This window comes from Bos taurus, chromosome 2, assembly GCF_002263795.3.
Source record: "Bos taurus isolate L1 Dominette 01449 registration number 42190680 breed Hereford chromosome 2, ARS-UCD2.0, whole genome shotgun sequence".
NCBI classification, from domain to species: Eukaryota; Metazoa; Chordata; class Mammalia; order Artiodactyla; family Bovidae; genus Bos; species Bos taurus.
In genome coordinates this window covers 17,509,427-17,521,664 of record NC_037329.1, presented here as the reverse complement: position 1 = coordinate 17,521,664, position 12,238 = coordinate 17,509,427, and the positions used below count along the sequence as shown (strand labels likewise).

Below are 12,238 nucleotides of genomic sequence, written 5' to 3'. Positions count from 1 at the left end.
AACTTCTTTTAACATACGGTAATACTATTGGGACTCTGGGTTCTTATTTGGCCAATCAACACACTTCAGGTTATTTTCATTTTTAAAATACTCCTTGAAGCATTTTTATAAAGCCAAGAGTAACTATTTTGCTTTGTGCATTTGTCCAAAATCAAACTAATTTCTTCCTCCAAAAATATGCTCCTTTAGCTCAGTTTATTAAGTCACCATTTACCCAACACCATGCCCTAGAAGTATCTGCTTCTCCTTCATTGATATCCTCCCCAACCCATTTCTCACAATTTGTTTCTTCACTCAACTAACATTCATTGAGGAACTACCACATGCCAGATATTGTACTAGTGTTAGGTGTACAGTGGTGGGAAGTTAACCCGACTCCTCGCCTTATGCATCCTCCATATTTTAGTGGACGATACAGTCTCTGAGTCTGGTCCTTCTATGCTGGACATGTATCTTGTGTCCCTTATGTCTTCCATTCTCATTGCTACTGGTTCAGTTTACGCAGTCATCATTTCTTGCTTAAACTGATGTTCTAATTGGTCTCTGTCCTTTTCTTTCCTCAGACTAGTTTGTTCTCCATATGGCTGCCAGAATCTCCCTTTTGAAACTCAGATCTGATTATGGTATTCTCTGACTCAAATAATTTTTGATGGATCCACAGTACCAGCTGCATAAAGTCCAGGCTTTTTCATGACTTGACTGCTGCCATCTGACAACCTCAATTTCACCAACTCAGTTCATTATAGCATACTGCAGTGCTCAAAGTTCCCCATCATGCTGCGTGTGCCCACATCTGCCTGCACATTTTGCTTCTGCTTGGAAATGACCTCTGACCTCTCTTTTACCAAGTAAATTCCTGTGCATCCTTCAAGACCCTGTTCACATTAACCACTTTTCTCAGGAACATCCATTTGCAAGCAGAATTTATCAGTCTTTTAACTCCCACATCTGTATATTCTTCTCAAGTTTAGCACTTATCGAGGCATAGTGTAAGTTAGTAATGAGAAAGAAAAAAGCAGCCTTATCCCCCAGCAGGCCATGGTGTTTTCCTGCTGAACATACCTTATGCACAGAACACCCAGATCGTTTGAGGTTATTTTGTAGCGAATCCACTTAATGGGTTGAAACAAAAACAAGATCCCTCCATAAGGACATCTAAGCACAAACAAAAAAACAACACCATGTTAACCACAAAAATGGCCACATCTCTCTCTTTCCCAGCTACTGTGACTTGCTGCTGCTTCTTAACCAATTATAGGTTTAACCTCATTCCATTCCTCTCTGCTCCTAAAGAGTATGAAGATAACCAACCATAGAATTGCTCCCTTTTTTGGCAGCATGCAATCCAGAACAATCACCTGATTCCCTGAGTCTTCCCCTCAATGAACATGGCCAACATCCTATATCTAGTCTCCCTGACATCCTGTAAGACTCTCCTTTGTTACACATGGTGTGAGGTTGAGATCTCCCTTGCTGCTGTAAATAATACACCCCATTTTGTTTAAATGTAGGTATATTCCTGGTAGTGTTTTGCATGTAGAGTTGTGATTATGAAATGAAGTAGCATATAAAAATCTTTCTTGGCACATAAAATTTTAGCTCAAAAAGTATAGTTGTAAATGTAAAGATCATTTACATATTTGATCTTTATACTAGACTCTAAAGATTTAAAGATCTGAGACTTTTATCTATGTCTTTCTAGGCATCCTTGTACAAAGTATAGTACCTATCTAGATACTAAGTACATGTTTACAGGCTAAACAAATGAATGTGTATTTTATGGTTGAAGGCGTACATTTTAACAAACAGAAGAAGCTGCTTTAATAAAACATACTATTTTTCATCAAAGTACACTGCTAGTCTGCTACTGACTGAGTTTGCTTTTACATGTGAAGGTGCTCCTGTGGCTTTGATGTTATTGCCTTTGGTTAGTTCCCACCATCAGCAGAGCTGATGTCTTCGTTTTGAAGCGATGATGGCTTGTGTTCTACCTCCAGAGTTCCTCATGATCCTTACAATTCCCAGCATGCACTGCTACACAGCCCACTAGGTATGAGAATGCTGTTATTCCAACCGTACATTACCAGAAATAAGTCACAGTAGGAAAGCAGATTAGGATACTTTAAAGTATGGGGAAAGAGAAACTATGAAAAACTAGGAAGAAAATTGATTTCTAACTACAGTTAGCCCTCATACTCGCTTTGACTTCATGGATGATTCAAGGTACAGTATAGTCCTCTCTCTCCAGGATTTATTTCTATCTATAGATTTCCAGAACTCTCTCAACCTTAATCTTACAGATCTTTCTATTTTGTGCTTTAGTAACATATTTTTCAAAATGGAATAAAAAGTACTAGTTTTGTTCAAGGTGTTTACCTCATTTTTGTCCCATATGGCAGAGTGTTTAAGAACTCAGGTTTTTGCATCAGAAAAATACAGATTGGAATCCAGGGTCACCAGCTTCCTGAATATGTGACTTTCATGTCACTTAACCTTTCTCAACCTTAATTTTCTCATCTATAAAATAGAGATATCAATAATAAGTAACATGCAGAGTTGTGGTGATTATGAAATGAGATACCATATAAAAATCTTTCTGGGCACATAAAATTTTAGCTCAAAAAGTATAGCTGTAAGTATACAGCTTATGAGTAAGTAATAATGAGTAAGTAACTCATTATTCTTCATTAGCAGAGTTTACATTTATAAATCCAAGGTAGAAGTTGGATACTTAATACCATGCAAAGTTAAATTATATAATACACTATTCTTTTACATATTATTGATATGTAATATATTATGAATATTAAATAACAAACTAAAATAGAGCAGTTTGTATTTCAGGGTTTAGTCAAACTCATTATGTCAGTGAAAAAGAAAACGACTGCAAAACTGACTTGTGCATAGTATATCTTGCCTGAAATAAACTTTTAAATTTAGAAAAATAAGATAAGCTCTTTATAATACCTATCACAATGGGAATTTTAGTGATTGAATTGGATGACTTTTAAGGTTCCCTGTTGTCAGAGAGAGAACAGTGAATTTGATAAACAGCAGGACAGACTAAACCAAGTAGGAAAAAAAGCAGAAACTATACTGGCCTTTGGGAAGGATAAGCATTATCATATCTAGCTGCAAATGACAAAAGGAAGTTCAATCAAGCTGGAGGTGTTGGTGAGAATGATGACAGGTAATTGGTTGGTCTAAGTAGGCAGATAGTAGCTAAGAAATCAAGAGAGTTGGAACACAGCAAAGCAACTAGGGGAAATATGTAAATAAGATATATTATGTTGTCAGGGAGGAAGAAATTTTCCTCTACCTTTCTAGGTTCTTATAGATGGATGAAGAATTAAATTGACCTGAGACAGATTAACAGGAAAAAAAAACAAGTTTAATAATATGTATACATGGGAAAGACCCAGGAAAACTGAGAAATTTGTCCTTGCCAACATGGCCAAAGCCCTCACCTTAAATACCATCTTCAGCTAACGACAAAAACGCTGGGGTAGTGGTTTAAGACTTTAAAGATGAGGAAGGTAATTCACATGGAGATGGAAATGCAAATGTTTGGTAAACAAATATTCACCATGCCATGTAGAGACAATGGGACACAGAGTGGACCTTGCCAAGTTTTTCTCCCAACCACATCTAGTCCATATCTTTTGTAGCTCTCTCTGATTATAGCTCTATTCCTAGAAGAGACTCTTCAAATTCTTTTAGGCAGTTAAGGGGGAGGTAACAAGAAAAACTTTCTGAGTCTTCTGTTTTTTAAAAATAATCAGTCTAAATTAATCCTCATGCTAGAGAGAAACACTTTGAGGTGGCAAATATTGCTCCCCTACACTATTATTAGTAGCTAATATTAATGAGTTATTTTTAGATGGGAAGGGTTGCTTTGAGTTACATTTATTAGCTCACTTAATTGTTAAAACACTCAATATAGTGGATACTACTAATGGGCACATTATGAGGAAATGGAGTTAATGTGGATAATGGTGGAAACTGATTCCATATAAAGGTATTATTTGTCATATTACTTTGGGTTGCAATTTCTTTCAGGTATGTTTAATCTCTGATGCTGTATTGTTTATATCTAAAAGATCAGTTTGGCTCATTGTAATATATTTCATGTTTTTCCTTAACATATTTATGTTTCTCTACATTTGTGATAGCATATTAAAAAGCAGAGACAGTACTTTTCCAACAAAGGTCTGTCTAGTCAAGGCTATGGTTTTTCCAGTACTCATGTGTGGATGTGAGAGTTGGACTGTGAAGAAAGCTGAGTGCCAAAGAATTGATGCTTTTGAACTGTGGTGTTGGAGAAGACTCTTGAGAATCCCTTGAACTACAAGGAAATCCAACCACTCCATCCTAAAGGAGATGAGTCCTAGGTGTTCATTGGTAGGACTGATGTTGAAGCTGAAACTCCAATACTTTGGCCACCTGATGCGAAGAGCTGATTCATTTGAAAAGACCCTGATGCTGGGAAAGATTGAGGGCAGGAGGAGAAGGGAATGACAGAGGATGAGATGGTTAGAGAGCATCACCAACTCAATGGACATGGGTTTGGGTGGACTCTGGGAGTTGGTGATGGACAGGGAGGCCTGGCGTGCTATGGTTCATGGGATTGCAAAGAGTCAGAGACAACTGAACGAGTGAACTGAACTACGTTTGTGAACAAATGGAATATAGCGGTGATGTACTCTGCTTAGTCATCAGTTGTGTCTGACTCTTTGTGACCCTTTGGCCTGTAGCCCACAAGGCTCCTCTGTTCGTGGGATTTTCCAGGCAAAAATACTGGCATGGAAATACTGGCCATTTCCTTCTCCAGGGTGTCTTCCCAACCCCAGAATTGAACCTGTGTCTCGTGTCCCCTGCATTGCAGGTGGATCCTTTACCCACTGAGCCGTCAGGGAAGCTCATAGATGTGACAGTCATTTTCACGTTCATGTTTACTAATTCTATCATTTGTGACATTTCTGTTTCCATTTTGATTGATTTCTTGATTTTCTGTTTATTAAAGGTCCTATTCCTGCCTCTCTGCATGAAATTTTACTTTGCTGGCTGCTGAATATTCATATATATATATAGTTAAAAGTGTTCTTGATTTTACTGGGTCAGATTAATTGTTAATAGATGAATGTTGTAACAGTGTCATCTTCGGAGGCTTTTTTTAAACTCTATTAGGTAGAAATATTAGCATTTAATTTAGGGCTAATTTTTTCCCACTAGTGGTCAGTGTTTTTTTGAGTATTATGTCTGATGCCCCATGCGTTTTGCCATTTGTCTACTCTGACTGGAGGAGATACCAACTATTCTTGGTGCAAGGTCCTATCACTGGGTCTACTTGCTCCCTTCAGGTGTTTTTTTTTTTTTTCAGGACATTAGGGAATTTCCTCATATACATATAATGATCAGGACTCAGGTGAAGTTTTGGTATCGGGGGGAGCTCTTTTTTAATTGCAGTTCTCCTTATTCCCAGTGCTCTGCCAAAACTCTAGCTTCCTTGGCCTCTGTGAACCTTGTTTTGTGTTTCTAACTCAGGAGAATGCTGGGTTCTTCTTCCTCTCCACAGCACATCCTGGAAACTCTATCTAGGCAGTATGCCACAGGAGTCTTACAATTTACTTCACTGAGTTTTTTTTTTTTTTTCTTTTGGAATTACTATCCTGTGTTGCCTGCTGTTCAATGTGTGAAAAGTATTGTTTCTTTTCTTTTTGTTCTTATTTTTCAGCTATATGAGGCAAGAGGACAATTCTAGTGTACAGTATTTCATTGTGGCCAGAAGCAGAAGTCCCAGGTATCTTTTTCACAAAGGTCCCAGAAGCTACAGCCTGGGTAAGCACATGATTTATATCCCCAAACAAAACGTACACAAGTTTAATCAACTGTTTCATGACCACATATCATTCCACCTGGACTCAGTCAACTCCTCAATTTAAGGCCTATTGCCTGCCACATTCCATTTTCATGTACAAACTTATGTATTAGCCATGGCTGTTTCAGTGACAGTAAAAGAAATTCCACTCAAACCACAGAAGGGAAAAATTCTTTTAGGTTATTTAGCTAAAAGTCCATAGAACAAGAATAATTTTAGGCATGATAAGATAGGAAATTTCAATGATATTATAAAGGTTCTATATTTCTAGTTCTTGGAAATTTTCTCTCAAATGACTCTCAAAGGCAGGCAGAATGTCTGTCAGCATTAGAAAACTTATATCCTAGCTGTTAACTACTTCACAACACATATCTTATGAGTTTAAAACCTCTCAAAGACAATATCTTTTTTTTTAGTAGCACTTATATTAATAGAAAAGCTTTCATGTTGGGTTAGATTAACCAACCTTGGGTCACTTAATCATTTTTGATCCAATCACTTTTTCCTGGGGCAAGAGTTTTTTTCATTGGCCAGGACAAGTCATGTGGCCTCCAGTTATATATAATGGGTTATCCATAGGAAAGTAGGTTCTATTTTCAGAAGAAATTGATGAGACCATGTGTAAGACAAGGACGCCCATGAGCTGGGGGATAAAGCAGCAGTTTCATTTTGGGAATGATGTAGAAACCCAATACTACATCTAGTACACAATATAGAGATTTGCCTCAAGGTGAATGTATCAATTGAACTATTGAATTAAAGCCTAAATCTCTTGGACTGAGAATAGATAGGTCAAAGAATATTGGGTGTGGTGAAGTCTACTAACTGAAGTCAGGAAATCTCATCTATGAAAACAGCAGGAATAGCATATTTTCACTTTTAATACTGAGACTCTATAATTCTGTTACAACAAAATATAGAAATACTACTTTCATTAGCAAACTAGGGCATATAAATTCTCATAGGTGAAATGTTATTACTGATTTTCAAATGAGAGAAAGACATCACTCTCGTCTTGCAATATGAGTTGATTTACATCAAATAAATAGGTTATTAAAAATAATTTTCAATATTAAAATGAGTTAGAAATCTCACTCTTAGGAATGGGGTTAATAATTGTATTCCTTATTATTCAATGGAACTTTCTGATCAAATATAGCTTTTCTTTAAAAACTCTAAGAAATTAGTAGTGAATGCCTGATGTATTGAGTAAAAGGATTCTGAGGTTGTGTTTGGATAAAGCTGGAAAGAATGACTCTTCCACTGTGACTTTTTGTTGTAGTACTAGCTCTTGTGAGTATTAACATGACATGTTCTGAATTGAGTTTCTCTGGTAGCTCAGTGCTAAAGAATCTGCCTGTGATGCAGGAGACACAGGGAACATGGCTTTGATCCCTGAGTTGGGAAGATCCTCTGGAGGAGGGCATGACAACTCATTCCAGTATTCTTGCCTGGAGAATCCCCTGGACAGAGGAGCCTGAGGGACTATGGTCCATAGGGTCGCAAAGAGTTGGACATGATTGAAGCGACTGAGCACACGTGTACACATATTCTGAATCAAGAAAGAGTAACTATATTTGGCTCTGGTTTCAGTTGGTTTTCTTGGCCTTGGGTAAATCACACAGTCATCTAAGTTGATATTTCTACAAAGGAAAATGGCTTATAACACTCCCATATCCCACAGAGATCAACTAAAGATTAAATAATATGTTGTTTAGGGACATATATGTATATTATAAAACTAGTTTTTTAATCAAGGGAAAAATTAAATTTGGGATAGTAATCATCACTAGGGAGAGGGTGAGTCAGGATAATAATGGGGGGGAGTCTCATAGTTATTATAGATGCAAAAATATTAATAACCATATAGTTCTTAAACTGGGTGGAGGACACATGAGTATTTATTTTCTTCATAAATTATAACATATAAATAATACAATTACATATACCTTTTGATTGAATCAAGTATTGAATAAAAGCAAAATAATAATGAAATAAATTTGGAAAAAACACTCCAGCACTTTGAATAAAGGACATTCATAAGAGAAACATGATTCCATTCAATTTCCAAACCCTATATATTTGAACTCTAAACAAGACTCTTTTCTAGTTTAATATCTACTAAAGAGGTTGCGCAAGGTACCATTGGAGATGGCTGACACAAGCTGACTCTGACTTTCTTGTGGACACAATTTATTTAAAACACAAAATGCACATATGTCTGGATCTTCAAGTAGAGGGATATGAAAGCCAGAGCAAACAGGATTTCTATACTTACTGTTTCTGCTTTCTTACTATTCCATTCTAATTTCTTAGTCTGAATTCCCCACCACTCCACTGAGTAACTCATATCAAGATCACAATTTCCATCTTGCCAAATTCAATGGTTGTTTCTCTGATTTCATGGTATTTGATCTCTCTGTGGCTCCTACCACAGATGAACATCACTTCTTTCTGGAAATACTTTGTTTTTGGAATTTTTTTTCCACCTTAATTGTTGCTATTTCTGAATGCCTTTAGCTGGCCCAGCTTCTCCTCTTGATTTCTAAAAGTGGAGTGACTTAAGCCTTGTCCTCAGTTCTCTTCTTTTTATATAGTTTTTTCAGTAGGCAATCTCCAAATGTGCTGGTTACCCTAGATCTCTCTCTCTAACTGGGGCCTCTCTCATCAACTCCAAACTTGTGTATCCAACTACTAAACTGATATACTCATTTGGGCATTGGGCAACCTCTAAAAGGCTGCTCATCCACCAGATTTTCCCCACTCAGAAAATGCTACCTCCATCATGCCAGTATGTCAGGCCACAAACATTTCTGAATCCTGGTTTTCTTTTATGTCTCAAAACCCATCCTTTATCAAGTACTATAAGCTCTATCTGTAAAATATATTCTAAACATGATCACTTCTCATCTATTCCAATGATACAATTGTGGTCTAGGCTTCCATCATATCTCACTTGGACCCTGCTGGTCCCACACAGCAGCCAGAGTTGATTTTTTAAAGCATAAATCTGATTATACCACATCTTTCTACTGGTTTCCTGTTGGAATGACTGTTATTTTCAAGTGCCTTGCCATGGCCAAAGAGGCCTCCTTGCTAGCTCTTAGACTCATCTCACACCACTCTTCCTCTCTTCCCCTGCCACCAATCACGCTGGCCTTTGCTATACCCCACAAATGCACATAGCTCTATCACTTCTTGGGGTTTCTGCATTTGCTCTTCTCTTTGTTTGGAATATCTCCCTTATCTCTAACCCATTCCACACTGTCACATGGTTTTTCCTTTGGTATTTCAAGTCTAAACTCAAATGCCAACTCTTCAGAGAGAACTTTCCTGAGGAGCCAGCCAAAGTAGAACTTCCTCTCGTCCCTACCACCAGTCACTTTCTGTCTCACTGCACTGTTACATCTTCTTCATGGCACTTAACACTATCTGCAGTGATCTTAGAAGGCAATGGCATCCCACTCCAGTACTCTTGCCTGTAAAATCCCATGGATGGAGGAACCTGGAATGCTGCAGTCCATGGAGTTGCTAAGAGTTGGACACGACTGAGCGACTTCACTTTCACTTTTCACTTTCATGCACTGGAGAAGGAAATGGCAACCTACTCCAGTGTTCTTGCGTGGAGAATCCCAGGGATGGGGGAGCCTGGTGGGCTGCCATCTATGGGGTCGCACAGAGTTGGACACGACTGAAGCGACTTAGTAGCAGCAGCAGTGATCTTATTTATTTGTTTCCCTATGTGAGTCTTTTCTGTATATCTCCTCATTATTATGTCAACTACGTGAACACAAAGAATCTGACAGCCTGTTTTATTTTGCCTTATACCCAGGACCTTGAGTAGAGCCCAGCATATGCTAGGTGATCAATAAATACTTATTGATTGAATTGTTGGTTGTTGAATGAATAAATGAGTAAATAGCTTCAAGTCACATAGGCCTTGTCTGTCACCCAGACTCAGATTATATTACATATTATGTAATTTGATATGATAAGTCTCAGAGTATGATTATTTTAAATAAACATTGACTGAAAGTGAAAGTTGCTCAGTTGTATCTGACTCTTTGCGACCCCATAGACTATACAGTCCATGGAATTTTCCAGGCCAGAATACTGGAGTGGGTAGCCTTTCCTTTCTCCAGGGGACCTTCCCAACCCAGGAATCGAACCCAGTTCTTCCACACTGCGGGCAGATTCTTTACCAGCTGAGCCACCAGGGAAGCCCTGAGTACATGCATAATTTTTATTTCATGTAAAACAGGTAGGTTTCACCAGAAATCTACCAGTCTTTATCCTTCACTTTTTCATGCTATTTAATCTCACTTTGATGAGATTTCCTACAAGATATTTAGTGAAGTGAAAGTCACTCAGTCATGTCCTATTCTTTGCTACTGCATGAACTGTAGCCTGCCAGGCTCCTCTGTCCATGGGGATTTTCCAGGCAAGAATACTGGAGTGGGTTGCCATGCCCTCTTCCAGGGGCTCTTCCCAACCCAGGGATCGAACCCAGGTCTCTCGCATTGCAGGCGGAATCTTTACCGTCTGAGCCACCAGGGAAGCTCAAGAATACTGGAGTGGGTAGCCTATCCCTTCCCCAGGGGATCTTCCTGACCCAGGGATCAAACCAGGGTCTCATTCATTGCAGGTGGATTCTTTACCAGCTGAGCTATCAGGAAAGCCTAAACCAAAAGAAGGAATTCTGCTTCCAGCCAGATTTATTCTCTGTTTGAAACAACTAAAAAAAAAAAAAAAAAGGGTGGGGTGGGGGGGTGAGTAAAGAAGGAAGAAAGAACAAATCAAAGAAAAACAGACAAACAATTTATAAAAACCAGGTTTCAGTTTCCAAGATGTTAGAGATGAGGCACTGAAACTCAGTGATCCCTGAGACAGAAAATAAAAGTTGTCCAGCCCTTTGACCACCCAGCTTCTGCCCTGAGAATTCTAGGCTAGGGCGCAGAGAGGCAGAATCTGGCAGATTCCCTGAGAAATGCCAGATTACTCCTTAGAAATATTTTGGTTTATCTGTTTAACAACTGGGTTATGCTGAAGATTTAATGGGAATAATCTACTGTTAGATAAAGTGTCTTTTTTTTTTTTAATAAGAAGATCCCTTTTTCTGACCTTGGGCAGAGAGGATGGGTACATGGAGGGTGGGAATGATTTACCCATGAGGAATGTAAAGTACACCCCATCACTAACACTAGTTAAGCAGGGGTTTATACTTCTAAACATCACTCTTCCTGAGAGCTGCTGGATAGGAACAGTTAGAAAGAGCCAAAGAGTTGAAGGTAAAAGATAAAAAGTTTCAATCTCATAACCTTTTTGGCTAAATCATTTTGGTCTGTTTTTTCTACCCAAGGCAACTGGATATTTCTGCAGAGGCTTTGGAGGAGCCTTGAAAGGGGGCAGGGTAATGGAAAGGAATCAGCAATTTTGTGTTTTCCCAGAGATATAATGTATCATAGATGGACTTGCTCTCCCCAGGAGGGTAGCATGATGGCAGGAATTTGCCAAGCTAATATACTTTTGCCATGTAATCCTCAGATTTAAATACATCACCTCTCTTCAGACCCTCCAAAGAAACCTAAAAGATTTATAGCTTTTTCTGTCTGAGGGATTTGGAGTATTTTCTGACCTAAATTCCTTGTCTATGGGAGATTACTTTGACAATTTCTTAAATTTAGGATTTGTGAGTCTAAAAACCCACAAGACTTCAAGGAGCTAACAAATTCTCAGGGCCTCATAACTGTGGGGTACCAAGTGCTTTGCTAACAGAGCCAGCAGCTGTACAAATCTTATATTACAATCCTGTCATAGACACTCAGTAAAGAACCAGAGGAAATTAAGTGAGACATAAATAGATTACGCTGATGGAATCAACAGAAGCATCTTGTCTTTAAATACTTAGTATTTTGCTTGCTTAGCCATAAACCAAAGGAGTCCGACAACATGGCTCATCTCCAGAGCACTAGTAAACAAATGAAGCTCAAGTTAGCAAGATAGGTATCAAAAGATCTGGGCATCATTTTGCTTTAAAACCTTGTTATTTTAAAAATATTTACTGAGAAAGTCAAAATCAATAATATATGCAGTTGGTTTAAAAATTAAAAAAGTACCATTAAACTTGAAAAGTAAGACCCTGACCAACATTCATTATTTGCTACTCAAATATAATCTTTTGACTTTTTAAGCTGTTTCTTCTGTTCTTAAGTCCATATTTCTACATGACACACTTATGCTACTGTTTCTTCAAGTCATTAATTTTAGGCATCCTGTTATGACAGATGTTATACAACCTTCCTCCTACCCATCTTCTCTTACAAGCTACTATTTTAAATTAAATCAATATTTAGTGTAAAA

At 38.0% G+C, this 12,238-nt stretch overlaps 1 long non-coding RNA gene across 1 annotated transcript in view; it reads left to right on the top strand.

The window, feature by feature from the left end:
* The window catches only part of LOC132342951 (uncharacterized), a 50,220-nt gene that overhangs the window by 26,386 nt on the left and 11,596 nt on the right, over positions 1-12,238 (top strand). Inside the window, exon 2 of the long non-coding RNA XR_009491513.1 lies at positions 5,735-5,838. This is a non-coding gene — a long non-coding RNA (uncharacterized lncRNA). The remainder of the gene's footprint in view (positions 1-5,734; positions 5,839-12,238) is intronic.